Source organism: Herpailurus yagouaroundi, unplaced genomic scaffold (assembly GCF_014898765.1).
Source record: "Herpailurus yagouaroundi ecotype Mexico unplaced genomic scaffold, PumYag 186, whole genome shotgun sequence".
NCBI classification, from domain to species: Eukaryota; Metazoa; Chordata; class Mammalia; order Carnivora; family Felidae; genus Herpailurus; species Herpailurus yagouaroundi.
This window is the reverse complement of record NW_024412417.1, coordinates 44,398,760-44,424,700: the sequence shown is the minus strand read 5'-3', so window position 1 is coordinate 44,424,700 and position 25,941 is coordinate 44,398,760. Positions and strand designations below refer to the sequence as shown.

General features: G+C 44.9%; 1 protein-coding gene across 3 annotated transcripts in view; it reads left to right on the top strand.

Annotated features, from left to right (window-relative positions):
- The first annotated feature begins 36 nt into the window (after positions 1-36).
- The window catches only part of FAM135B (family with sequence similarity 135 member B), a 289,972-nt gene continuing 264,067 nt past the window's right edge, over positions 37-25,941 (top strand). The window contains exon 1 of one of the 3 annotated variants that reach the window (XM_040494489.1): positions 37-195. The gene's annotated coding sequence lies outside the window, so the exon portion shown is untranslated. The remainder of the gene's footprint in view (positions 196-25,941) is intronic. The other 2 variants (XM_040494488.1, XM_040494486.1) reach the window with 2 other exon arrangements.

Genomic DNA, 25,941 nt, shown 5'->3' with positions numbered 1-25,941 from the left:
AACCGCATCAGCACCGCGGCGGCGGCGGCGCGGGCAGCAGCGCTCGCTCCTCCTCCAGGCAGCCTCGCCGCGGGCACCGGAGACCCAGCTCGCGGCCGCCCGGACCCCGCGGAGCGCCCACCGCCGCTGCGGAGAGCCGGCAGGGAGCGAGCCGGCGCGGCCCGGAGCCGAGGGGAGCCCTGCAGCGGGAGACAGGTAGGTGAGCGCGCTCGGGGTCGGCGGCTGCAAACTCTCTCCTCGGTGGCAGTGACGTTTCTGGAAGCGTGGTCGCTAGTTGGATGGCTTTCTGTTACTTAACAGGGATTCCGCCGCGAAATGTGGTTTGTCTCCTTCGGTCTCCCCCTCGGTCGGACCGTCCTCTGGTCTCCAGGCACATCTGGGCAGGTCTGAGAGGGCAGGAGGGGAGATGTGGGGTGACAGGCGGGGAGATCTGCTGGGTCAGTGAGGGGGTCCCCGCGGAAGTCCCACACGGAGGCTGAGGGAGCACATCCAGACCCTGGTGCAGGCAGGTCCTCTGAGCCCGTGAACCGCCCCCCCTCTACCCCCCCCCCCCCGCCCCCGGGGCAGGTTCGGGAGAAGCCCGTGTTGGGGTGAAGCGGGCAGTGGTAGCGATGCTCTGTGATCCGGGCTGACCCAGAGACCTCTTCTCCCTGTGGCTTGACTGGGGACAGGGGTGTGTGTGTGGGGGGGCACTGCAGCTCGGCTATGACATGGAAAGGGACCAGAGCGCACACTAGCTCCTGATCTGTAAAGTCGCCTTCAAGCCCAGCAACCGGAGGGGACATTTGGACAAGGGAAGTAGTAACTATTATTGTTTCGGGACCCAGGGGTGTCCCTGGAGTTCATCATGTTATTGCCTTTGACTGTTGGGGGTGGGGGGGGGGACTAGATAGAAAATTATAAGTGAGCAATCAAAATGCCCCCTCCCTGCCTCCTCACCTCATTTCTATCCCCCACTTCCACCCACCCCACTATTGTCAGCAAAACAAAGCTGACATCGAGGATAATAACACTCTTTGTCCCCTTGGCCACCCAGGGCTCTAGCCATTGGCAGACTATCCCACTTGGAGACAGAGAATTTCGCTTCAGTTCTCTATTTGAACTAGGGAAGCATTGGTTTTTCTTCAGGTTCTGATGCTCCTGCTATTAAGAGATGTGCCAGAGCTGAGAAGCACCTGTCCACATGGAGGGATGGACTGTTAACCACATGTGCGGGCTAGAGAGAGGGGCAGAGGTTTGGGCAAAGATTCCAGACCCAGTTCCATGGGGGGCCAGGACCCCAGAAGAACATAGAGAAGGGAGATAAAGTTAGGTGAATAATTTGGATCTACAGGCTCTTGCATATGGGTAAGTGGGTCTCTGGGTAATTTCCAGGATGGACAGCCACTGACTTTTGTAGGGCTTCCTCTTTTTATCCTAGCCTCAGGGGACAGTGGTAAGTCCCAGTTAAAAGGCCATGTTCTTTAATTGGGCTTTTAATTTATGCTGTAGTTATGTTGCCTGAGGGGATGTGATTTGACCAGCATTTCAGCTGGGATTCATGTCGTAATGAGGATGGGATTATTGTATTCCAGGCAGATGGTAAGGTGTAGAGAAAAGAGGACAAGATCTGGAGTCAGAAGACATGGTTTTGAGCTCTCATTCCACCATACACTCGCTGTGTGACCTTGAGATGCTCCTCTCTCTCATCTGTAGAATGGGGATACTAAATTCTTGCACCTTGCCAGGCTCTTGTGACCATTGAGTGGGGTGATGGAAGGGATGGGTGGAGAAAGGCTTTTCGAAACCTAACATGCCATGCAAATAAAAAGGATCGTCATCATCTTCTGAAGAAACTCCCTTGTTCAGATCAGCAAATCATTAAACGTGAAATGGAGGTAGAAATATTGGTCAGTGACTCACAGTTGAAATGCTGTAGTGTGGTCCAGGATACACTCAGGGAGATACAAAGAGGGTCTTATCAGGGTCAGCACAGCATGTGATCCCTGTTTACAAATGTTGAAAGTCAAGAGCTTTGCCATCCAGTGCAGTACGCTCGTTTGGGAACATCGAGGTCTGCTCACCTCAGAGTTGGACCAAGCGTTCCCACAGTGTAAACAGGGATTTGCACATAATAGGGACTAATTTAAACGCCGGTTGGATGGATACATTGGGCAGAGCTCCTCGTGGGCAAGATTTAACCTTCACACAACTCTGCTCCATAATGGCACATATTTACCGAATGTTTGTCCAATTTGACTGAACGCTTTCTGCTTGACGTCATTGGTGAGGGAACCATAATTTTCTGGAAGGAGCCAGGACTGCCTTCTACCATTCTCTGCTCTTTTAAACCCCTACTTTTGGGGGCGCCTGGGTGGCGCAGTCGGTTAAGCGTCCGACTTCAGCCAGGTCACGATCTCGCGGTCCGGGAGTTCGAGCCCCGCGTCAGGCTCTGGGCTGATGGCTCAGAGCCTGGAGCCTGTTTCCGATTCTGTGTCTCCCTCTCTCTCTGCCCCTCCCCCGTTCATGCTCTGTCTCTCTCTGTCCCAAAAATAAATAAACATTGAAAAAAAAATTAAAAAAAAAAACACCTACTTTTGGTCATGCTGGCCTCTCTGCCTGGAGTGACCATTTCCCACTTCGTCTTCCCTCTGCGACCCAATTCCAATGCCCCTCCTGATGGGAAGCCTTCCTGCTGTCTTCTTCGCCACCCCCCCCCCCCCCCCCGGCACTTTGGGCCTGCTCTCTGTCAGCCTGTGCTGTGTCACATGGTCATTGCTTGACCGTATGTCTGCCGTCTCTAGAGTTCATGCTTCCTGAGGGTGGGAACCTTGCCTTATTCCAGCATGGTTGGGGCCCCAGCATCTGGCATACAACTGCCCCGGTGAGCAGTTGAGTAAGTGAAGGAGCCTTACCTTCAACATGACCACATGCCCAGGAAGAGGCTTGCACCAAGGCTGCCCCGGCCACATTCTCCCCGTCTCAGTATGTGCAGCAAGCCTGAAGGATGCTTGCTGGGTTGTTGTGCATTATTAGGGTCAGCCCACTGAAGCACAGTGAAGGAGAACAGAAACACATATTTTGCCTTAAAATGCTCATTTTTTTTTTCAAGTGGGTACTTTAGAATAACTGTAATCTAGTGTTGAATGGCCTTCATATAACATTTGCTGAAAACATCTGATGGAATATTTTAAACTCAAAATGTATTTGTCTCCTTTCAATTTCTTTCCTTGATTTCTAGTATTATGGAACAGGACATAGACTGGATCAAGAAAGACTAGATTTGAATCCGGTTGTAAGGGACCCAGACGTAGGACACTTGATCTCCTCATGCCTCAGTTTCCTCACTTGTAAAATGAGGATGATATTACCCATCTAACAGGGATGCTGAGAGTTTGGAGTGAATGGATAGGTGTGTGGTAAAAGCAGTTCATAAACTGTAAAATACTATACTCAATACATTATTTATCTTCCTTAAATTTTGTTGTTGTTGTTGTTCTGGGAAATGAGCAAAATCTCTATGTCTGATTACATAGCACCAGACAAGATGGGCTGGAAATTCTGTCTCTTCCACTTGTGAGCTCTGTGTGACCTTCAGTAAGTCGTTTTGTCCCCATCAGCCCTTTGCCATATCTGCATAGCATTATAATAACGGCTACCTTTCAAGATGGATCGGGAAGATGTACAGTAAGGGAAGTGCCATGATATCTGTAATTTTCAAATGATAGATATAATTGCCAATAATAGAAGGTTTCAGAATTTTTTGAAATGCCCCTGATGCATTTCCTCCTTGTATTTTGCCTACCTTTCTTACAGAGAGAGAAAGGGAAGGAGACAGGGAGGGAGAGAGGGAGAGAGAGAGAGAGAGAGAGAGAGAGAGAGAGAGAGAGAGAATACTAATATACCCAGAGCTGTGTTTTTCATGCAAGATACCATGGGGGAATAGAATAAGCTAAAGATTTAGATTTGCAGACTGAGCCCTCGTTCTAGCTCTGATACTAACGGCATATGGACCGTCGCTCTGTGCCTCACCTCAGGTTCTGGGCCTCAGTTTCTTCATCTGTAAATGGCCTGGATGATTTCCATGGCTCCGTCTGGCTCTGCTGTTTCAGTGTTTCCATATCCTAGTCTACGTTTCTCTTCACCAAAGCCACATCTGTGGCTCTTGGCTGTCCTTTTGGTCAAGAATCATCACTTGTCCAAGACTCTACATTTTAATTCACCATAACCACCATATTTCCCTTCTTTTAGAATTCTCCCCAGTCTAGAAGGCCAGTGTCCCTCAAGAGGACCCTGGGACTTAGGACGTGCATGCCACCCATCTTTGTCCCAGCCCAGTTCTTATCCAGCCCCAGGCAAGATGCTCTGCTTCTCAGTCCACGCTGAAAGATCACCTTCATTCAAAATACAAGAAACTGTATGGATAAAGCCCGATCTTACTGGGCGAGCTGGAGGAGATTTGTAGACATCTCTAATATTTGCTGAGCTTCCCAGGCTCTGGGTACTCAGCAGCATGAAATGTTTGTGCTCAGACATGAATCACTTCTAGGTAGTTGCACCCACCTCAGGAGTGATTCCTGAGGGAGATTCTAGCACCACAAAGGAAACTGATGCCATGGGCCACCACCCTTTCCTGTGGCTTTCCACCTCTGGTGTGGATGGACAGGCGCTGTGGGGTGCCCAGTACAGGAGATCTGAATCAGTAGAATGCTGCGTCCCACTCGGCATGCCAGGCCCTGAGGGCCAACTGCGAACGAGCCAGGGATGTGCCCCATGTAGCCCGGGGGAGACTGGAGGGAAGGGCCATCAGAAGGAGGAAGTGACATGGAAATCCCTGGAAGTAAGAGGTAACAAAGAAATGAAACAGATGCGCAGGACTGGAACATAAGGAATGGAATGGTGTCCCTTGAGGCTGGGGAGGTAGTGAGGGGCTACATCTCTGAGAGTTTTAGGAGCCGCATTAAGGAGCTTGTGCTCTAAACTTAAGGTCAGCAGAGCCATGGAAAGGTTTGGAGTTGGGCAGAACGCTCTCCCTCTAGCTGCAGAGTAGAGGTTGGATTCTAGAAGATGGGTCAGCTGAGAAATATGGTGGCGTCTTAGGACACTTGGCAGATAAAACATGACTGAATTCAGGCAGTGAGAGTTGGGATGACTCTTCCTGTCTGCATGATGGACAGAAAGTAGTGAAAGAAGGAACGCTGAGGAGGGAAAGAGGGAGAAGCATCAGATAAATGAACATACGTATCATTTGTCAAAGAGATATCAGTGGACCACTTTCGACCATTGGTGCAGGTCAAGGGGAGGGAGGGCTCATGGTGACGCTAAGGGCTTTCTTTCTATCCCCACAGCAACCACTCTGGTTCCAGCCCTTTCTCTCTCACCTGGACTAATACACCAGGCTCTGAACTGACCCCCCCACCCGTCTACTCTGTACGTGGCAACTAGAAGGCTCTTTGTAAAATTAAAATCAGACGTGATGAGACCACTTAGCAAATTTCAAGTATACAGTACAGTACGGTTAGCTGTCGTCACCATGCTGTGCATTGGATCTCCAAATCTTGTTTATCTTGCATAACTGACACTTTGTACGCCTCGACCAGCCCCAGCCTCTGATAACCACCGTTCTACCCTCTGCTTCTGTGAGTTTGACTGTTTTAGATTCTACACTTAAGTGAGATCAGATAGTATTTGTCTTTCTGTGCCTGGTTTATTTCACATGGCATGATGTCAGGTCTATTCATATTGTCACAAATAGCAGGACTTCCTTTTTTTTTTTTTTTAAGACTGAGTAATAGACCATTTTATGTATAGACCATTTATCCTTTACTTATGTAGACACCGATGGACATTTAGTTTGTTTCCGTATCTTGGCTACTCTGAATAATGCTATGGTGAGTGTAGGTATATCTTAGAGATCCTGATTTAAATTCCTTTGGGCATATAGTGAGAAGTGAGATTGCTGAGGGTGATTCCATTTTTAATCTTTTGAGAAGCCTTCATGCTGTTTTCCATAATGACTATACCAATTTACTTTCCCACCAACAGTGCTCCAAAGTTCCTGTTTCTTTACCTCTTCATCAAACTCTTACCTTAATTTTTTTTTAAATAATAGTCATTTTAACAGGTGTGAAGTGATATCTCATTATAGTTTTGACTTGCATTTCCCTGATGATGAGTGATGTTGGACACTTTTTCATGTATCCCCTGAAGACAGTCGAGAAGACATACAAATGGACCTTCTTTGAAAATACATTGATTCAAGTCCTTTGCCTATTTTTTTTAATGTTTATTTATTCTTGAGACAGAGACAGAGTGTGAACAGGGGAGGGTCAGAGAGAGAGGGAGACACAGAATCTGAAACAGGCTCCAGGTTCTGAGCTGTCAGCACAGAGCCCAACACGGGACTCAAACCCACGAACTGTGAGATCATGACCTGAGCCAAAGTCGGATGCTTAACTGACTGAGCCACCCAGGCGCCCCTGCCTATTTTTTTTATTGGGTTCTTTGTTTTTTTTTTTAAGTTTATTTTTATTTATTTTGAGATAGAGAGAGAAAGAGAGAGAAGGACAGAGAGAGAGGGAGAAAGAGAGAATCCTCAACTGACAGCCCAGAGCCTGATGTGGGGCCAGAATTCATGAATCATGAGATCATGACCTGAGCTAAAATCAAGAGCCAGATGCTTAACTGACTGAGCCAGCCAGTGCCCCATGATTGGGTTATTTGGGTATTTTTTGCTATTGAGTTGTATGAGTCCCATATATATTTTGGATATTAGCCATCTATCAGATCTATACCCTCCTTTTCTGTAGGTTGCCTTTCCATTCTGTGGACTGTTTCCTTTGTGATGCAGATGACTGTTAATTTGGTGTAATCCCACTTGTTTATTTTTGCTTTGATTGCCTGCACTTTTAGTATCATATCCAAAAAACTCATTGCCAAACCGGTGTCCAGAGCTTTTCCCCTATTTATTATTTTAGGAGTTTTTCGGTTCCGGGTGTATGTGTAAGTCCAATCCATTTTGCTTTTTGTGCATAGTGTAAGATGAGGGTTCAGTTTTACTCTTTTCACGCGAATATCAAGTTTCATGAACACTATTGATTGAAGAGACTATTCTTTCCTCACTGTGCCTTCTTGACACCCTTGTGAAAGATAAGTTAAACATACATGTGTGGGTTTATTTCTGGGCTCTCTACTCTGTTCCATGGGCACGTGTGTCTGTTTTTATGTCAGTACCATATTGTTTTGATTACAACAGCTTCGTCATATAATTTGAAATCAGGAAGCGTGATGCCTCCAGCTTTGTTCAGCAGTGAAAGGATTTATCCTGGGAAGACAGGTACCCCTGGGCATTTTGGATTGAGGCTACAGTATAGAGAGTGCATCGGAGGGGCATAAGATGGGAAGCATAGAAACTTGGTGATGGCAGGAAATCCGGGTGTATGGAGCCAATGATGGCTGCAGCCAACGTTAAGGTAATAGGGGGAAGAGAGAACAAACTGGAGAGATATTAAGGCAGTAGAATGTTAGGAAGTATGGGACCACCCGGGATACGGTGTCTAACAGTGGAGAGGCCTCAGGGATGACACTCAGTCTTCTGACCTGGTCTGATGGAATGGCCTTGTTGCTGTCCGCTGGCCTGGGGACGCAGGCGAAATAACAGATCTTGAGGGGCAAATGATGAGTTCTGTGTGGAATTAATAGACTTTTAGGTCTCTGAGGACATCTATGTACATTTTCGGCAATTAGAGATATCAGGCAAACTCAGAATAGAGTTCTTGGCTGAATATAGACTTGGGGAATCATCAGCACATGGACGCTAATTGAGAGCATGGGAGTTGAAGTGATCACCCAAGGGAGGTGTATAGAATGAGGAGACGAAGACGTCCTTTTATCACCAGCTCTGTCTCCCACTGCCCTTGCAAAACTAAAACACAAAACACAAATGCACACTCGATAGCTTCCTCGTGCCTTCAGGGCTTCTCAACCGTGTTCCCGCATTGCTGGCTAGGACAGATCTCCATCTGACATTTCTATGACTCCTTCAAACCCTCATCTAAGACTTTCCTTTTAGGGGTCTTCCTGGACCACCGCGGCCAAACAGCTGCCTCTAGTCTCCAGCCACGGAACTTGCTGGGTTTTTCTCCATAGCATTCATCCCTGCATAAGCGTTGGTGTTATTATTACAGATGTATTTGTTTGCCTTTCTTATTGACTCTCTCCTCTGTAAGATGGTGAGCTCCGCGGTTGCAGGGACTTCGCCCTGTTTACAGCTGCACCAAACACTTAGAACGTTTCCTGGCACTCAGTGAGCCTGCGGCCAATATTTCTCAAAGCACATATAGAAGAAAAAAAAAATACCAGGAATCTTCGATAATGGAATGACGCCTTTTCCGTTTAAAAACAAACAACCATAGCCTTGTGCGAGTCGCATTGAGAACTCCTGGTCCGATGGTGGCCTTCCAGTTCAGGGTTACCCTGACCCGTCTAGTCTCCTTTTTCCTGGGACTGACTGTTCTGGTTTGAAAACTGCACATTTTGCCTGCTGGGAATGCCCACCCCCAGTCCTGGCCAAACCAGCCCGGTTGGTTTCCCTGGTTCTGACATGTGTTAGCCACCTGACCCTGGACGGGTACTCAGCCTCAAGGGATAGTCCTAGCTTAGATCCTGAGATGTAGACCTACTGCCTACATCCTTAATATAGAGCCTGAAGTGGCTCCTGGACAGGTGCTTGACTGAAGGGTGCTCTCGGATGAAAGGAGAGCTGGATAGGGAAGAAGAGGGGCAGAGACGTCCATGCAGTCCTATCGGCTCTGCCGGCTCACACAGGGAGCTCTGGAGCACACGTGGTCCTACAGCATTTTCCACCTTGAGGCAAGGTCATTTCCATGGATCCGATTCCGGGAAACATATCCACCAAGGTATTCCTGGGCAAAGCAGCCTGGATCAGCCGAGGAAAATTCTTGGGAGAACAGAGCAACGGTGGGTTGTTAACAGCTAACACAGCAGCTGGGGGATGGGTGTCCCAGCCTGATAGAAGGCGTCAAGGTGGGGCACTGGTTACGTCCGCTACATTCTAATTGATATTTCCACTACAGCCCTCCACCCCGAGTCTTTAAGACAAAGATGCTGCTTTGGGGCTTATGACATTCAGTCATAACACCCTGTGATCCTCATAGGATGTCTGTGCCCTAAGGAAGTCACGAAAACATACTATAAAAAAAAATCTCCCTGAACTTTGTATCGCTGGGAACCCAAAGAACCCTGCTGTGGATTCCCTTCCTGATTTAGCGGTACCTTCTCCTGCTCATCTCTCTCTCTTTTTTTTTTTTTTTAAACATTTTTTCATCTTTGAGAGACAGAGCATGCGTGGGGAAGGGGCAGAGAAAGGGAAACATAGAATCCAAAGCAGGCTCCAGGCTCTGAGCCGTCAGCACAGAGCCCGACGTGGGGCTCGAACTCACAGACCATGAGATCATGACCTGAGCCGAAGTCAGACGCTTAACCGACTGAGCCACCCAGGTGCCCCTGCTGCTCATCTCTTAAAAGCATCATTGGTCAGGGCAAATTACTGTAGGGTCCCAGCTACACAGGTACCTACCAGCCCAACCAGTCATGCACTGGCCTTTTGCTCACACCCTGCTCTCCAGTCACTGAACATTCTGGTACCGGGACCATGGTTTTCCTCACCACCCTGAGTCCTGCTGTTATCTTGAATGCCTTCCAAGTCCAGCTCAATGACTCTTGTAGCACCTTGGCCTTCACCTTCTCAGCTTAGATAGCTTTTTCTGCCCTCCACTCAGCCATACCTTCATTCACACATCACACTTGTTATATATACCAAATCATTTGTTGAACATCGCCTTCTCTCTTAGCTTCACTTGCTGAATTCTTCCACTAATGCCATTTTTTATTTCATAGAAATCTCTGGCCAGTGATCTCTCCTCTTTTAATTCATTAACCCTCTTTTTCTATAACCCCTCCTTACTCCACTTGGGGGGTTCTTTGGTGTGCAGCTTCCACAATACTCTTTCCAATAACCCGCTAATAATTCCAGCTTTTCTCTGGGATATTGTGTGCTACTTTATCTGCAGTGACCTTAGTTTCTTTAAAACAATGGTAATAGGCAGCCTATAAGGATTTTTTAAATGTTTATGTATTTATTTTTGGGAGAGAGAGAGTGAGCGAGCACAATTGCACAAGCGGGGGAGGGGCACAGAGAGAGAGAGAGAGAGAGAGAGAGAGAGAATCCCAAGCAGGCTCTGCACTGTCAGCCCAGAGCCCCACGTGGAGCTCGATTCCACAACTCTGAGATCAGGACCTGAGATGAAATCAGGAGTTGGACGCTCACTGACTGAGCCACCCAGGCGCCACCATAAGGAATTTTTAATGAAAATTAAGTGAAAAAATAAAAATAAATAAACTAAGCTAAATCAAATCTCTTATAGTACTTGGCACCCAGTAGGTGATTAATCAGTATTCTGATTAAAGGCTAATGTGTCTACTGCAATGTCAACTAAATGGTGGTGAGATTGACCTTCTGCTATAGAAAGTGAGGAGGCTGGATGAGACTCTTTGTGAGTGGAACATGTCCATGGCTCTGTGGGGTTAACCATGGGGTATCCATGCTGTAACTTCAGAGATGTTCATGCTGTAGGGGTCTTCGAGGGCATCAGATGCTAAGTGATAAGCCATCACTTATGTTTTCAGAAGTGTGACAATGAGTCATCAAGGAAAAACTAAATCACAGTCTGTAAACTCTGTTGAAATAAGGCAGGGGAGTCTACTTTCTAAAATGAGTTGCATCAGAAATTGCTAAAATTAAATAGCAAAGTATTTAGTGTTAAAGGAGTTGGTATCAGTTTTCTGGAAATTTAATTTCTGGGCACATATCATCATAGCTGAGATGTTACTGTAGGAAAGGAGCAGAGAACCAAACTGGTGGTTTTTGGGAAAACTTGTTGATCTTAAATCAGAACATAAAATATGCTGAAGAATAAATTGGCTTTTTTTTTTTTTTTTTTAGTTTGTTTAAAGGAAGTGTTTAAAGATAAGATTATCCTTGGCATCTTGTGCCCAAGGTAGAATTCATCAAGCTCGGTATTTTAACATGCTGACTTGTGTTGGCCTTTTGGGAGAATAAAATGAATATTAATTTAATTGCTTCTGAATAATAGAATAGATTTCCTTGGTTTTCTTTCTTTCCCCTTCTTCCCAAGAGCATGGAGATGACGGAGACAAAAATGATCATAAATCATCTTTAAGTGACAGGTCAGAATCAGATTACGTGGTGGTGCAGATGGGAGGGAAAGGAAGCTCATTCTAAGGACCTACAACATGCTGGTGACTGTCGTTAAGTACTTTCCCTGGTGCTACTTGTATTTGATCCCCATACAGCAGCTAGTACCAGCCCTCTTTAGGGCTGAGGAGGCCCCGGCACAGAGAGGGGCAGTAACTTGCTCACAGACCCACAGCTAGCAGGAGACAAAGCCTGGAGAGGTTCTCTCAAGTCCATCTGACCCCAAGGCGTGTCCCTTTTCAGCCACCCTGCAGGTGTCCCTTGTGAAGGGCATTTAAAAGTCAGCTCTAGATCATAAAAAGCAAAACAAAGCAAAAAACACAGAACAAAACTCAAGAACTGTTCAAAGTATTTGGCTTTTAAGCACTCAGCTGTGTGTGAATTTGGGGAAGCGGGGAAGCTTCTGTTTGACTTGGAATGTGAAGAGGGTGAGGCGGAGATTTGCTTGACGATCCCTAATATCAGGTCTGTTTCCAACGTCGTTTGATGCTGGACTGTGCATGAAAACCGCAAGCATGTTTATTTCGAAGGACTCTTTAGAGAATTAGGAGACTGCTTAGGTTAAAAAAAACAAAAAACAAGAAGTAATTCAGGGCAATCTGTGTTCTCCCTAGTTGTTCAGGTAAATGCTCAAAATTTTAGGTGTTTACCTTTTTGCATTTATACTTTATTGACTATGTCAGACCAAAAAGAGAAAAAAAAACATTTACTGGGATTACAGATCTGTCATTTCTCCTTTGTGTGGTTTAACTGAGTGTCTCCTGGATATTTTCATTCAGAAGTCAGTGATTAATGTATGTGTCAAAACTCTTGGTCTGTTGATGTAATAGATTATATACATTAAGCTTAAAATCAATATATTACTTTTATTTAAAAAATTTTTTAAAATGTTTTATTTATTTTTGAGACAGAGAGAGACAGAGCGTGAGCAGGGGAGCGGCAGAGAGAGAGGGAGACACAGAATCCAAAGCAGGCTCCAGGCTCCGAGCTGTCAGCACAGAGCCGACACAGAGCTCGAACTCACAAATCGCGAGATCATGGCCTGAGCCAAAGTCAGACGCTTAACCAACTGAGTCACCCAGGCGCCCCAGTATATTACTTTTAATATGTATTTCACCTTAAGTTAAAAGTCAGGCTGGGTTGCCTGTATTGCGAGTCACACAGGAAGGTGGTGTGCACTGGGCCAGAAGCTTCCTTTGCATGTAAACATGGGGTCCTGGTTACGGCTGCCAGGGAAACGGAGAGTGAGGGGTCCTCGAACAGGGGGCTGGTTGATCTGTTTACAATTTCAGCACAATGTGTTTTTGCCCCTCACACACACACACACACACACACACACACACACACACACGCACACCCCCACAGCTTCATCTGGGCAACCTCTTTACTGATTCAGATTCAACTCGATTGTCATCTCTTTGGAAAAGCCTTTCCCTGTTGCTCTGATGGTTGTTTCCATCCGTTCCTTCTGGCCTCCCACAGCAGCTGGGCTTAGCTTGACCACAGCATCATCCTGTGAGAGGCTGTTGGGTGTGATGGTCATGTTCTGTTCCCAGCCTGTCTCTGTTCCTATTCGCTCAGCCCCACTCCCGGCCCTGATGCACCCAGCAGCGATGTGCAAACACATTTATCTGAAGGTTACAAGGAGAGCATTTGGGTTCACAAAGTCCTGGCCGTGTTCCAACTTTGCCACTAGCTCCGACTTGGAAAATTATTGAACTTCTCTGAATCTGTTTCTTCATCTGTAAGACAAGGATAATAAGGCCACTTTTCTCCTAGGTGGCCTGGACGATGAAATGATATGCCTACTGTATGTATGCAAAATATTTAGCAAAATGCCTGATACGTGACAAAAGACTAGAGAAAGAATGGCTAATCTGTTAGTAAAGGAAGTTTGATAAAGTACATATTATATGCCACACATCATGCTGCAGGCTGGGGTTGCTGTTGAGAACAGGACAGACTTGGTCCCTCTCTCCTGGAACTTGTGTTTTTCTAGTGGGTTGAGTTGGGAGAAGCCAGAAATAACACTCAGTCATTTCTTTTTTCTTTCTCTGCCAGACAGTGCTCTTAAACATTCATTCATTCGTGCATGCATGCATTCATTCAACAAATATGTGAACACTTTCCCTGGTTCAGACACTTAACATGGATTTTCTCATGTAATCTTCATAGCAGATTTATGAGACAAAAAACATCCTTACCTGTCCCTTTTCAGAAATGAAGACGCTGAAGCTTGGGGAGATTGGGTGGCTTGCCAGAAATTTCATAGAAGATCAGTCTCAGAGCCCAAACTCCAAATCAGAGCCATGTTTTAAAGGTTTATTTTAATTTTAATTTTTCATTTAAATACAAGTTAACATATATGTAATAATCATTTCAAGAATAGAATTTAGTGGTTCATCATTTACATATAACACCTAGTGCTCATCCCAACAAGTTTCCTCCTTAATACCCATCACCCATTCGGCCCATTCCTGCCCCCCTACCTCCTTCCAGCAGGGCTCCTTCCAGCAGCCCTCGGTTTGTTCTCTGTATTTAAGAGTCTCTTACGGTTTGTCTCCCTCCCTGTTTTTATCTTATTTTTCCTTCTCTTCCCCTATGTTCTTCTGTTTTGTTTCTTAAATTCCACTTATGAATGAAATCATAGAATATTTGTCTTTCTCTGACTTATTTTGCTTAGCATAATACCCTCTAGTTCCAACCACGTTGTTGCAAATGGCAAGATTTCATTCTTTTTGATCACCGAGTAATATTCCATTGTGTGTATATGTATATGTGTGTGTGTGTGTGTGTGTGTGTGTGTATATATATATATATATATATATATATATATATCTCACATCTTCTTTAAAAAATTTTTTAACGTTTATTTATTTTTGAGAGACAGAGGGAGACAGAGAATGAGGAGGGGAGGAACAGAGAGAGAGGGAGACACGGAATCTGAAGCAGGCTCCAGGCTCTGAGCTGTCAGCACAGAGCCTGACGTGGGGCTCGAGCCCTCGAACTGTGAGATCATGACCTGAGCTGAAGTCAGGTGCTTAACCAGCTGAGCCACCCAGGCGCCCCATATATCACATCTTCTTTATCCATTTGTCAGTGGATGGACATTTAGGCTCTTTCCCTAATTTGGCTATTATTGATAGCGCTGCTATAAACACTGGGGTGCATGTGCTCCTTTGGATCAGCACTCCTGTATCCTCTGGATAAATTCCTAGTAGTGCAATTGCTGGGTCATAGGGTAGTTCTATTTTTAACTTTTTGAGGAACCTCCATACTGTTTTCCAGAGTGGCTGCACCAGTTTGCATTCCCACCAGCAGTGCGAGAGGGTTCCCGTTTCTCCACATCCTTGCCCACATCTGCTGTTTCCTGTCAACCCGGGGCCATTTGATTCCAAAGCTATTCTCTGAGGCCATGTTATTCAACGGAGACACTCAGAGTGCTCGGAGGACAGTGCACACTGGTGCTGGGATGAGTGGTCCTGCTTCTTTTAGGCTCAGTTCCCCCATTTTTAAAATGAAAAGGCTTGAAGAGATCATTCCTAGTGTCCTTTCTGCTGGGCTTCCTTCCACTTAGAAATCATTTCTCTTCCCTTTGAATTTGCTTCTTCTTGGAGCCCGTCTCATGCCTACGTCCCCTCATATATGCTAGCTTGCCTTCTCTCTTTTAGTAGCTGCGTACGCATGCATGCACGTGGGGTCTTCCCTAGGAGGCGGTGTGGAATTGAAGGTAGACGTATTTCGCAGTCTCTCTTTGTCTACACTGCTTTCCTACCACAGTTGTACACTAAATATTTGTGTCATTTAATTGCTCAGATGGGATTTTCCTGTACAATCTGGGCGCACCAGCCCACAGAAGTGGGGCAATCCCAGTACATCAAAGTGCAGGTGTTATGGAACCGGTGGATCAGAACAGCTGAGGCAGGCTGAGAGCTGCTCCCCATACCAGGTCCCCCTGAGCTGACAATGGCTGAGAGTGGCTGTTACTTCACTCCAGCCTTCTCATTTCCCAGAGAGTCCCTGTGGAAGCTGCATGAGAAGATTACATTTTCAGGAATGATAGATCCAGAGCTAAACTCCCCAGGGTCCGTGGGCGTCCGGACTCAGCCAACGTCCGCATTGTTTAGCCTTGTTTATTATTAGCCCAGTCTAGCCTGTGTGGTTGGTCCCCAGGAGAACCTCTCTGGAAAGTCCCCGCCTCAGGGTCTCACTCGCTCAGAAGGAGGCATTGAGTTTGCTAGTGGGGGTAAGCTCCAGGGAATAAACATCAGGAGTTACTTTGGTGGAAAAATTAGGTACCCAGGGATACCATTTGATTCTGTGTCTTTTTGAGCAGAGACTTCAAGGGGCTTTATAGCTTAGAACCAAGACCTGGATTTTATTTCATTTATTCATCCAGGAACTGTTACTGAGCACCTGTCTTGGCCCAAGTCTAGTGCTGAGGATACAAACAAAGGTATAATCATCATCATTATCTTCCTCATCATCCCAATAGCAAAGGTTATTGAACTTATTTTAGAAAGGCATTACGTTAAGCACTTTGCATGCATTTAAGTCTTTAATTTGTAAAGTGCACAACTCCAAGAATGCAATTCACATTTTATTCTACACACACCTGAGGGTAGGGCCCAATATCCCTTAGAGTTGTGTTACCTGGTGGCCCTAGGGATGTCTCTGTTTTACAGATAAATAATTTAGAAAGGTAAAGGTCACAGCTTTAGTAGGTAGAGGTCATGGATTTAGAAGTACCTTTAAACATATTTTGAGTGCCTGATAAGGCAAGAGCACTGTTCTACAGGTTTCAAGGTATGGATGAGAAGGCAGATGATTAAGACAAGGGATCTAAAAGGAATTCATTAATTGCTATAGCAAGAACAGCCATGGAGTGGTCTCTGGAAGGTCAGGGGAGAGAGAGGAACTAGAGAATCAAGGAAGGTGCTGTGGAGGAGGTGATGTCTACCTTGGTTTGGATGGGCCACTTGTACCTCTACAGGCTGGGGCTGGTGGGGAAGAGCCATTCTGAGGCAGAAGAATGCACCACATGGGGTTTCCAGGGGACTGGTTCGTAGACCGGCTGGAATGACGAGGGCTCCCAGAGCATGTGGTGACGAGGAGGTGGTAGGAGGTGGGGGCGATAAGGTTTGCAGGCATCAGAATGGAAAGAGGTGTCATGGCAATGGGTTGAGGTCGTGTCTTGCGGGAGAAGCATGTGTGGTTGTGCATCACTCAGAACTGGGTTCCTCTGTAGCAACAGAAAGACCGTGGCAAATCCAAATAGAGCTGTATTTTTCTCATGTAACAATAGGTCGGCTTGTATAGTTTCTTGTGGGAAATCATTAAGGACCCCGGCTTCCTCCTGCCATTTTTAGCATGTAGCTTTTTCAGATGCAGGCTTATGAGACCTCTTCTCTACTATCAGGCATGGTGCCCGTATCCCAGATACGTAGGGGGCAGGAAAGGCCAAGAGAAGAGGCGTGTGTCAGCCATGTTCATCTCTTTAGATCAAGAAAACAATAGCTTTTTCCTAAACGCATCCAGGAGATTTTCACTAATATCTCCTTGGTCTGAACTAGGTCTCGTGGCCACCACTGACCAAAGAGACATTTGAAGAGGTGCTTATCTGGGCATGTGGTTGTGTCAGAAAAAAACAAACAAAAAAAAAATCAGGGTTCTGTTTAGCGAGGATAAACATTGGATAAGAAACTGGCAGTGCCCACCATCGCGAGTGACGTGATCAGCTCAGGTTTACAAAAATGGCTTTGGGAACCACCAAGGGGCAGATCTTAACAGCCATCAAGGTGGGGGACTCATAGTGAACAAGCGGATAAATAAACAGATGATGATAATATACGGCAGGGAAGATCAGTGGTGAAGTGGGAGCCAAGTGAAGGGGTTCTTCACCTGGTGTGGGGCATGGTGTGGATGGGAGTCCCCAGGGGAGGTAACCATGGGGCTGAGTGTAGGAAGAGTGTGGGAAGGTGACAACAAAGAAGTGAGGACACTCAGGAGGGTTTGGAGGAAAGAGATCACGTGACACTTGCTGGCAAATGTAAATAATTCATCCTACTGAGCAGGGTAGAAAGGGAGAGGGTGTGAGGATTGAAAGAGAGGCAAGGGCCAGCCGTAGAGTCTTCTTAGCCTCGAGCAGACATTCAGAGTTACGGGGCAGCCGTAGACCGCCCTTGGCACCTGCCATCTCGGGAGACACAGGTGTTCCTCTTCAGAGGAGCCTTGGCAGCAGCCATACAGCAGACAGTTGAGGTGCCAAGAGGAACAACCCACATTGGATGGTGCACGTTCCCCCTGGCTTAAAGAGCCTCATGCCTTTCAGGAGCCATTTATCTCTTTAAAAACTCCATAGGCATCACTTGTAAAATCCCTGAAGTCACATGCTCGGACCACACATTAACATATTTTGGGAATAGAAAGTAAGGCACCCTATCAAGTATCCATAGTTCACCCAGTCCAGATGCAAAATCTGCCCAACTGGGGTCATTTTACAGTAGGCAGTATAGTTTAGTGCTACAGTTGACATGAACTATCACTCTGTTTCCAGGAAAGCCGACCTAGAAAGTTTGTCCAGTGGTCAGGATCTTAATGCAGAAGGGGAGACCCTTGCTAACCCTTTGTCCAGAACCCTTTAATTTGAAAAGTTTTGATGTCGAGTTACCCTGATTAGTTTTTTTGCATAGGAATCATTCTTAGGCTCTGTGGCAGATTGTTAGATAGGGCCCCATGATAGGGCCACATAGCTAGATGGGAGGCTATTTTGTTTCTTGTTTATTTTTAAGAGACTTCACTTTTTAGAGCATTTTTACATTCACAGCAAAATTGAGCAGAAACTACAGAGAGTTTTCATGTATCCCCTGACCCCCCCCCCCCCCGCCGCCACTGCCACATGCACAACATTTTCCACCATCAACATCCTGTACCCCAGTGATACATCTGTTACAGTTGATGAACTTACACGACAACATCATTCGCACTGAAAGTCCGTAGCTTACATCAGGGTTGTCTCTTGGTGGTGTATATTCTATGGGTTTGGACAAATTTGTAATGGCCTGTATCCACCACTTTAGGACCACACAGAATAGTTTCCCTGCCCTGAAAGGTCTCCATGCTCTGCCTATTCATCTGTTTCTCCTTCATCCCCTGGCAACCACTAATTCCTTAACTATCTCCATGGTTTTGCCTTTTTTCAGGATGTCGTATAGTTGGAATCATACAGTCTGTGGCCTCCTCAGGTGGGTTTCTTTCACTTAGTGATTTGCATTTAAGTTTCCAACATGCATTTTATGACTTGATAGCTCATCCCTTTTTAGTGCTGAATAATATTTCATTATCCAGACGGTCCAGTTTCTCCGTTCGCCTAGTGGAGGAATCTTGGTTGATTCCCAAGTTCTGGCAGTTATGAAGTAAGCTGCTATAAATGTCAGTGTGCAGGTTTTCATGGGGACATGTTTTCAACTCATTTGGTAAATACCAAGGGGCATCGTTCTGGATCACAGGGTAAGAGTATATCTAGTCTTGTAAGGAACCGCCCATCTGTCTTCCCTAGGGAGTGTGCCATTTTTCATTCCTGTCAGCAGCGAGTGAGAGTTCTGTTGCTCCACATCCTCTCCAGCATCTTGTGTTGTCAGTGTTTTGTTTTCCAGGGAAGACCTGATAGGGCCTGCAGGTGGAGTGAGCAAATTCTAGAGCTGTTGCGGGTTTAGGATGGACAGATCTTGGTGATGGATTCGCTTTGGGTGTTAAGGGAGCATGTTGAATCTGGATGACCCTGATTCCTTTTGGGGTGACGGGATGGATAATGATGCTACTTGCAAACACAGGGGAATAGAGGGGGAAAGGGCTAAGTTTTTAGAGCTGTAGTATGGTGTCTCTTCAGGAGACTGGGTTTTGGGAAGGGTCTGGGTTGAGGATAGAAGTACAGGTGTTATTGGCATGAAGGTTGTAGTTGAATGCATGAGATTTGATGTGACTCCTTAGAGAATTTGGATATTTTGCTACAGAAACATAAAAGAAGAGATGAGGAGGAAGAACAGATATAAAACTCACGTAAGAAGAGGGAGCTATGACTGAGTCCCTGTTAGGCACTGTCCTCTGTACTTACCACTTGACCTTTTCTCATTTGTCCCTATAGTTGTGTGACATAGGTAGGTTTCTTATTCTCAATTTGCAGCAGAGGAACTGAGACTTAGAGAATAAATAATTTGCCTAAGGCCACACAGTTAAGGAATGACAGGCTGGCATGTTATTTGGAGTCGGTTTGGCTTCAAAGTGCTCACTCTTTGCTCAGCCATTTACACCATCCTCCACAAACGGTGTAGGCAACACTGTCCACTGTATTCCATGGGCGCATTTGAGCTCTCCATGCTGGACAGAAGGAACCAAGGGTATGTTTACTTCCTGTTGACTGGCTGACTCCGTACAATGGTTTTGCAGCCCTCAGATAGAATCACTGAATCTGTTTAAGTTTCCCCCCCTAAAAAGTTGATAAAGTCAAATAAAACGTGAAATACTGATCTTTACGTAATGTGCATAACAAATCCATCCCAAGGCACTGTTTATAGAACTGTGATCCCCAGGGGTAGCTTGTGTTTATAGTTTATGTACAATTTACATAATGCTTGGACTGAGTTAAAACAATAAAATTACGACTGAATAGACCATCTCTCTCTGTCTCTCTCTCTCTCTCTCTCTCTCTGATATTGGTAGGTAAAAAAGAAATAATCCAGAAATAACTACCAGTTGGTCAAGGACAATTCCGTTCTTGTTTGTTTTCACGATTGTTTTTTAATCGTCCCGATGATGGCTGATCTCTTGGTTGTATGCTAGTGAATTACTAGTGCATTATTCTCTTTGGCAGCAAATAGCTGCCTCCAGTATCCAGAGAGTCTTTAGGAAATTGCTTTAAAAGACATTAGGCTGAATCGGCTTGGAGCAACGGCTTTCATTCCTTCGAGTATTGTTCCCATTTCAAGAATGACCATCTCCTAGCAGTTAGAAAGGAAATGGTTATAAGAGTGTGGAGCTCCCTGAGGTATGTGTGTGTGTGTGTATATATATATATATGTGTGTGTGTGTGTGTATATATATATATATATTTCTAGTAGAATATAGGCTCTGTGGTGGGAAGCAGCAGGACAGAAGCCTGGGGAAGTAGCAGGGACTCTATCTTAAACTGTGTAAAGTATACTAAGGATGCTGCGCTTCATCCTGTAGGCACCCAACAAGATTTGTAAGCAAGGGAATGACACGAAAAGACCTGATATTCTTTTTATGGGAGTGTTCTGTGACCATGAGGGTGTGTGGCTATCGGTTGGGTCAAGTTGGATACAGGGCAGTACTTTTTATTCTTAACACTTAGTTTCAGATTCTCCTATTGGATCCTCCATTCATTTTCCTCAGCCAGAAGCAGAAGTCCCTCTTCTCATATATGCCTCTGTTAACCTTAAAAATAAAACTGTCAGCTGTTCTGCAAGCAAAATGGGTTTATTCAAAAATAGCAGAGGATGGCCAACTGGGGACATGCAAGCCACAGAGCAAAGGCGCAGGATGCTCTTTTATAGAGGAAAGGGGGAGTTGGGAGGGCTGTTTGTAAGCTAAAAGCCCACTGGAATAGACTGGGAGAGTGCAGTCTAGTGGCTTCTCATTGGCTGAGCTGTGACAGTCTCTAGTTGGCTGGGCTGTTGCTGGGGCAAGAAAGAGCCTGTCTCCCTCCTCCTAGGGTAGTGGAGTAGTATGGGCTTGACTTGCAAGGTAGGACTTGCAAGATGCATCTCTTCCTGTCGGGTGTAGTGGTAGAACCTGAGAGCATCCTTGCTGGCGGCCCCAGTCACCTTCCGTGAGGTTTCGCTTGATTAATTTTCACACCTCTCACTGGCCCATTTCCAGGCCATCTCTGTCCTCTGAATCTTCGTCCATTTCCGTCTTCCCCATCATGACCCTGGTGAAGCCACCATCATCTCAGCTCATTTACAGGGATGGTCTCTTGGCTGATTTCCCCACATCCACCAGCGCCCCCCCCCCACCTCTCCCCCGATTCTGTGGTCCTTTGCAATTTCTCAACATGCAGACCTGCTTCTGCACCTCCCACCTCTCACTTGGAATCCCTCAGAGGCTTGCAGGTGCCATGAAGAGAATTTGCTTCAGTATGACAGATTGCTCCCTCTCAGCCCCACATTCTCCCTACTCTCTGCTCTTTTGTTTCCCAAAGCAGTGGTTTCTGGAGTTAGAGGCACACATTCCAGGGATTGCTTAAGAGGGTTCTTTGGAGCCCAGACAGAAAATGCTAGCAATTTTATGTACATTGGTTTTGTAATTATAAAGTAAGAAATTGGGCTTTTTAATATTTAATATCTTGCACGATATTGGTACTCTCACCTGTCTACCTGTCAGGTGGTCATGTGCACTGTGACAAGTGTCCTGAAGGAAATGGGGGTATTCCTACCTAGGCAGGTTGGAGTGGTGTCCTTACTTGTCCATTCAGAGTCAGTTTATTTTAACAATATGTCATTTCCAGGGCCCAGTTATGTACATTGTGGGTTATCACATTTCATTTTATTAAATGGCCTTTACAAAATAAACTGTAAAATGTTCCTGCAAGGAAACCACAGATTGAAGACAATGCTGATAATTAAAATATGCATGAAATCAAATAGGAGGTTCGTCTAGCTGCATTACATGTTAAAAAAACAAAGGGGATCTAATTAAATAATATAATAAATTAAAAATAGTATCCAGAAGACCATTTGAAGTAGAGATTTATGCTTATCCACATTCACTCTGAGCTCTGGCACCTAAATATACTGATACTTGAGCTATTATTTCATGTGCGAATATAAAATGAACACAGAATATGATATCTGTGTGCCTGTGTGTGTGTATGGTTTTTATTATCTGCTTGTAGTGTGTATTCCAGAACATTTAGAAAACTTACTGAAGCTCGGTGTTTTCTTCTGCCTTAGGGACTTTGCCTGAGATACAGCTGGCTTCTTCCCATATATGTCTTTCAGATTTCAGCTCAACTATTATATCATTCATAGCAGTGATCCTTATCTTTAAATTTACAATTACGTCTGCAGTTATCTTATTATCTTCCTTATTAGCCTGTGTGCTTCATGTGGGAGAGAGCGTGTCTGCTTTTGCTAACCTCTGGAGCCGCAGCCCCTGGCCTGCTGGCCACCACATTCTAGGTGCTGATTAAGAACTGGTGAATAAATGGATCAATGAATACATGTCAGGTGTTGTGCTGGTTGCATTATACCTGTTACTATGTTTTCCCAATCAACTCTGCTACTTGTAGAATATGCTTAGAGCTGTGTGTTAGGAATTGTCACCCAAGCCTGTTAAAAAATAATTAAGAAACAAAACAGATGAACATAGAGGAAGGGAAGGAAAAATAAGGTAAAAACCGAGGAGGAGGCAAACCATAAGAGACTCTTAAGTACAGAGAACAAACGGAGGGTTGCTGGAGGGGAGGTGGTTGGTGGGGGGGATGGGCTAAATGGGTGACAGACATTAAGGAGGACACTTGTTGGGATGAGCACTGGGTGTCATATGTAAGAGATGAATCACTGGGTTCTACTCCAGAAACTAATACCACGCTGTATGTTAACTAACTTGAATTTAAGTAAATAAGTTAAAAAAAAAAACAACGGTGGTTGAAACTCCCACCCCTACTTCCCTTGGTGAAATATTAGGTAGCGTTAGCATGAAGATTCAGAGAGGTTATATCTGCTCGTTCTCACCCTGTGTTCGTCCTGCCATGCCACGTTGCTTCAAGGCAATTTAGGTTAATGATTAATGATGAATCGAGGATCTCTGACACCTGGATTTCGAGGGCAGAGGGCTTTCCATCCATCTCTTGGTATCGTATGTCCATTGTCTATTTGTAATGGGTGGGCTTAATGCTCTTGTTTCCCTGGCCCGTCTCTCCCTACTTGCTTTCTCTAGTCCTCAAATGTGCAGGGTTATGTTCACACAGATGCACGTTCCCTTCTCAGACTCCCTAATTAGCTTTTTGTGTTACATTAGCTGCCACCTAAGCTACTTGGGACTGTACAGAGAAGTGCCTGGTTACCGACTGCCTTATAAAAAGTCCCACTTCCCCTTTCCTTGGCCAGACCACGCCCACTCCTTTTAAACCCTTTATCCTCGAATTCATTCATTCCAGGAGCTGGATTACTTTTGTTTTCCTCTACTCTTCCCACCATGGGGAAACTCTTCTAATTTTCAATTATTTTCGTACAATTTTTTTTATTTCAAATTTCGGAGTTTAAGAGGATGCTTTCTTGTCTGAGCTGGCTGAATCAAAAGTGAGTTGTGATGGGTGCAGGTAGAACGAAGTGCCTGGTATTTAATGGGTACGCTTATATTGCATGTAAATTTCAGCGCGCTTTCAAACAGAGGAAGGAAGACTAGACAGGGGAGAATAAAGGAAGCAGTTGAAGTGGGATCATGATAGAATTGATTGGTTGGGGACTGGGAAGAGTATATGAAAATTTCATGTTAGTGAAACGCACAGGCTTTCTTCTGTCCATGGATAATGAGTCATGAAAAGTGAAAAGCTGATGAGTCAGAAGGCACAATGAAGTTATTCTCTCATTTGATCTCCTTGACACACGTAAATAAAATTGTGTTCGAGGAATGGAAGTGTTCCATTATGAGGTAAGAAAAGCAAAAAGGACTTTCAAATACAAACTGCCTTAGAGTTTTGACACATGTCAGGTTCTGTAAATTCCTTAGGGAGGTGGTTTCACAAAAATTTTATTACTAAAATTTGCTGTCACACAGAAAAGTTGAAGAAAGGAGCAGTGAATACCCACATTTCCTATACCTGGATTTAACAGTTGTTAATGTTTTGGAATATTCGCTCTATCTGCATATGAATATATGCATATTTTCCTAGATCGTTTGAAAATAAGTTGTAGATTCCAAGACCATACAACCCAAGTACTTCAGCATGCTTTACAAAAAGATATTCTTTATTCCGACTCCAGTGACATTATCACACTGAAGAAAACTGACGATTTCAAAATACCATTCAGTGTATATTCCACGTTCATACTTCCCCAGTTGTTCCAGAAAGTTGCCTGTAGCTATTTTTTTTAAAGCAGAATCCAGTCAACGTATATGTTTTTGTTTTTTTAAATGTTTTATTTTTTGCTTTTATTTTATTTTAAAAATTAATTTATTTATTTTGAGAGAGAGACAGAGAGAAAGAGAGAGAGGGAGAATCCCAAGCAGGCTCTGCACTGTCAGCGTGGAGCCTGACATGAGGCTCGAACTCACAAACCTTGAGATCATGACCTGAGCTGAAATCAAGAGTCGGATGCTCAACCTACTAAGCCAGCCAGGCACCCCTAAAAAATGCTTTTAATAGACTGTTTTTTTTATGCTGTTTTAGGTTCACGTCAAAATTAAGAGAAGATGCAGAGATTTCTTATATACCTTCTCCCTCTGACATGCTTAGCCTCTCGTATTATCAGTATCCTCCACCAGACTGGTATGTTTGTTACAATTGATGAACCTCCATTGACATATCATAATCACCTGCAGTCCATCGTTTACATTAAGGTTCACTTTTGTTGCTGACATACTGTGCATTTGCACAAATTTATAATGACATGTATCTACCGTTCTAGTATTGCACAGAATATTCTTCCTGCCCTGAAAATCCCTGTACCTATTCATCCCTTCCTTTCATCTAACCCCTGCCAACCACTGATCTTTTTACTGGTTCCATAGGTTTGCCCCTTTCAGAACGTCACGCAGTTGAAATTATACAGCATGATTGACTTACTTCACTTAGTAGTATGTATTTAAGGTTCTTCTAAGTCATATCAGGGTTTGATAGCTCAGTTTTCTTTAGCATTGAATAGTATTACGTCGGCTATACCACATTTTACTCACCCATTAACCTATTGAGGGACATCTTGGTTGCTTCTAAGTTTTGGAAATAATGAGCAAAGCTGCTGTAAACATCCATGTACAGGTTTTCATGGGACCATAAGTGTTTGGCTTCTTTGGGCAAATGCCAGGGAGCACGATTGCGGGATCATATGAGCATGTTTAGCTTTAGGAGAAACCGCCCAACTGTCTAACAAAATGGCTGTGCCTTTTTGCATTCCTGCCAGCCACGAGTGAGAGTTCCTGTTGCTCCATATCGTCACCAGAATTTGGTGTTGTCAGGGTTCTGGTGTTACACGTGTACAGTGGTATTGCATAGTTGTTTTATTTATTTATTTTTTAATTTTTGTTAATGTTTGTTCATTTTTTGGGAGACAGAGAGAGACAGACATGAGTGGGGGAGGGGCAGAGAGAGGGAGACACAGAATCCGAAGCGGGCTCCAGGCTCTGAGCTGTCAGCACAGAGCCCGATGCAGGGCTCGAACTCACAAACCACGATGAGATCTTGACCTGAGCCGAAGTTGGCTTCTTAACTGACTGAGCCACCCAGGCGCCCTGCATAGTTGTTTTAATTTGTATTTTCCTGACAGCCTATGATGTGGTTTCATATTATAATTTGGCACCTGTATATTTTCTTTGGTTAGGTCTTTGACCCATTTTTTAATTGGGTTGTCTTCTTATTGTTGAGTTTTGGGAGATCTTTGTATATTTTGGATAGCTATCTTTTATCAGGTATGTCTTTCGCAAATATT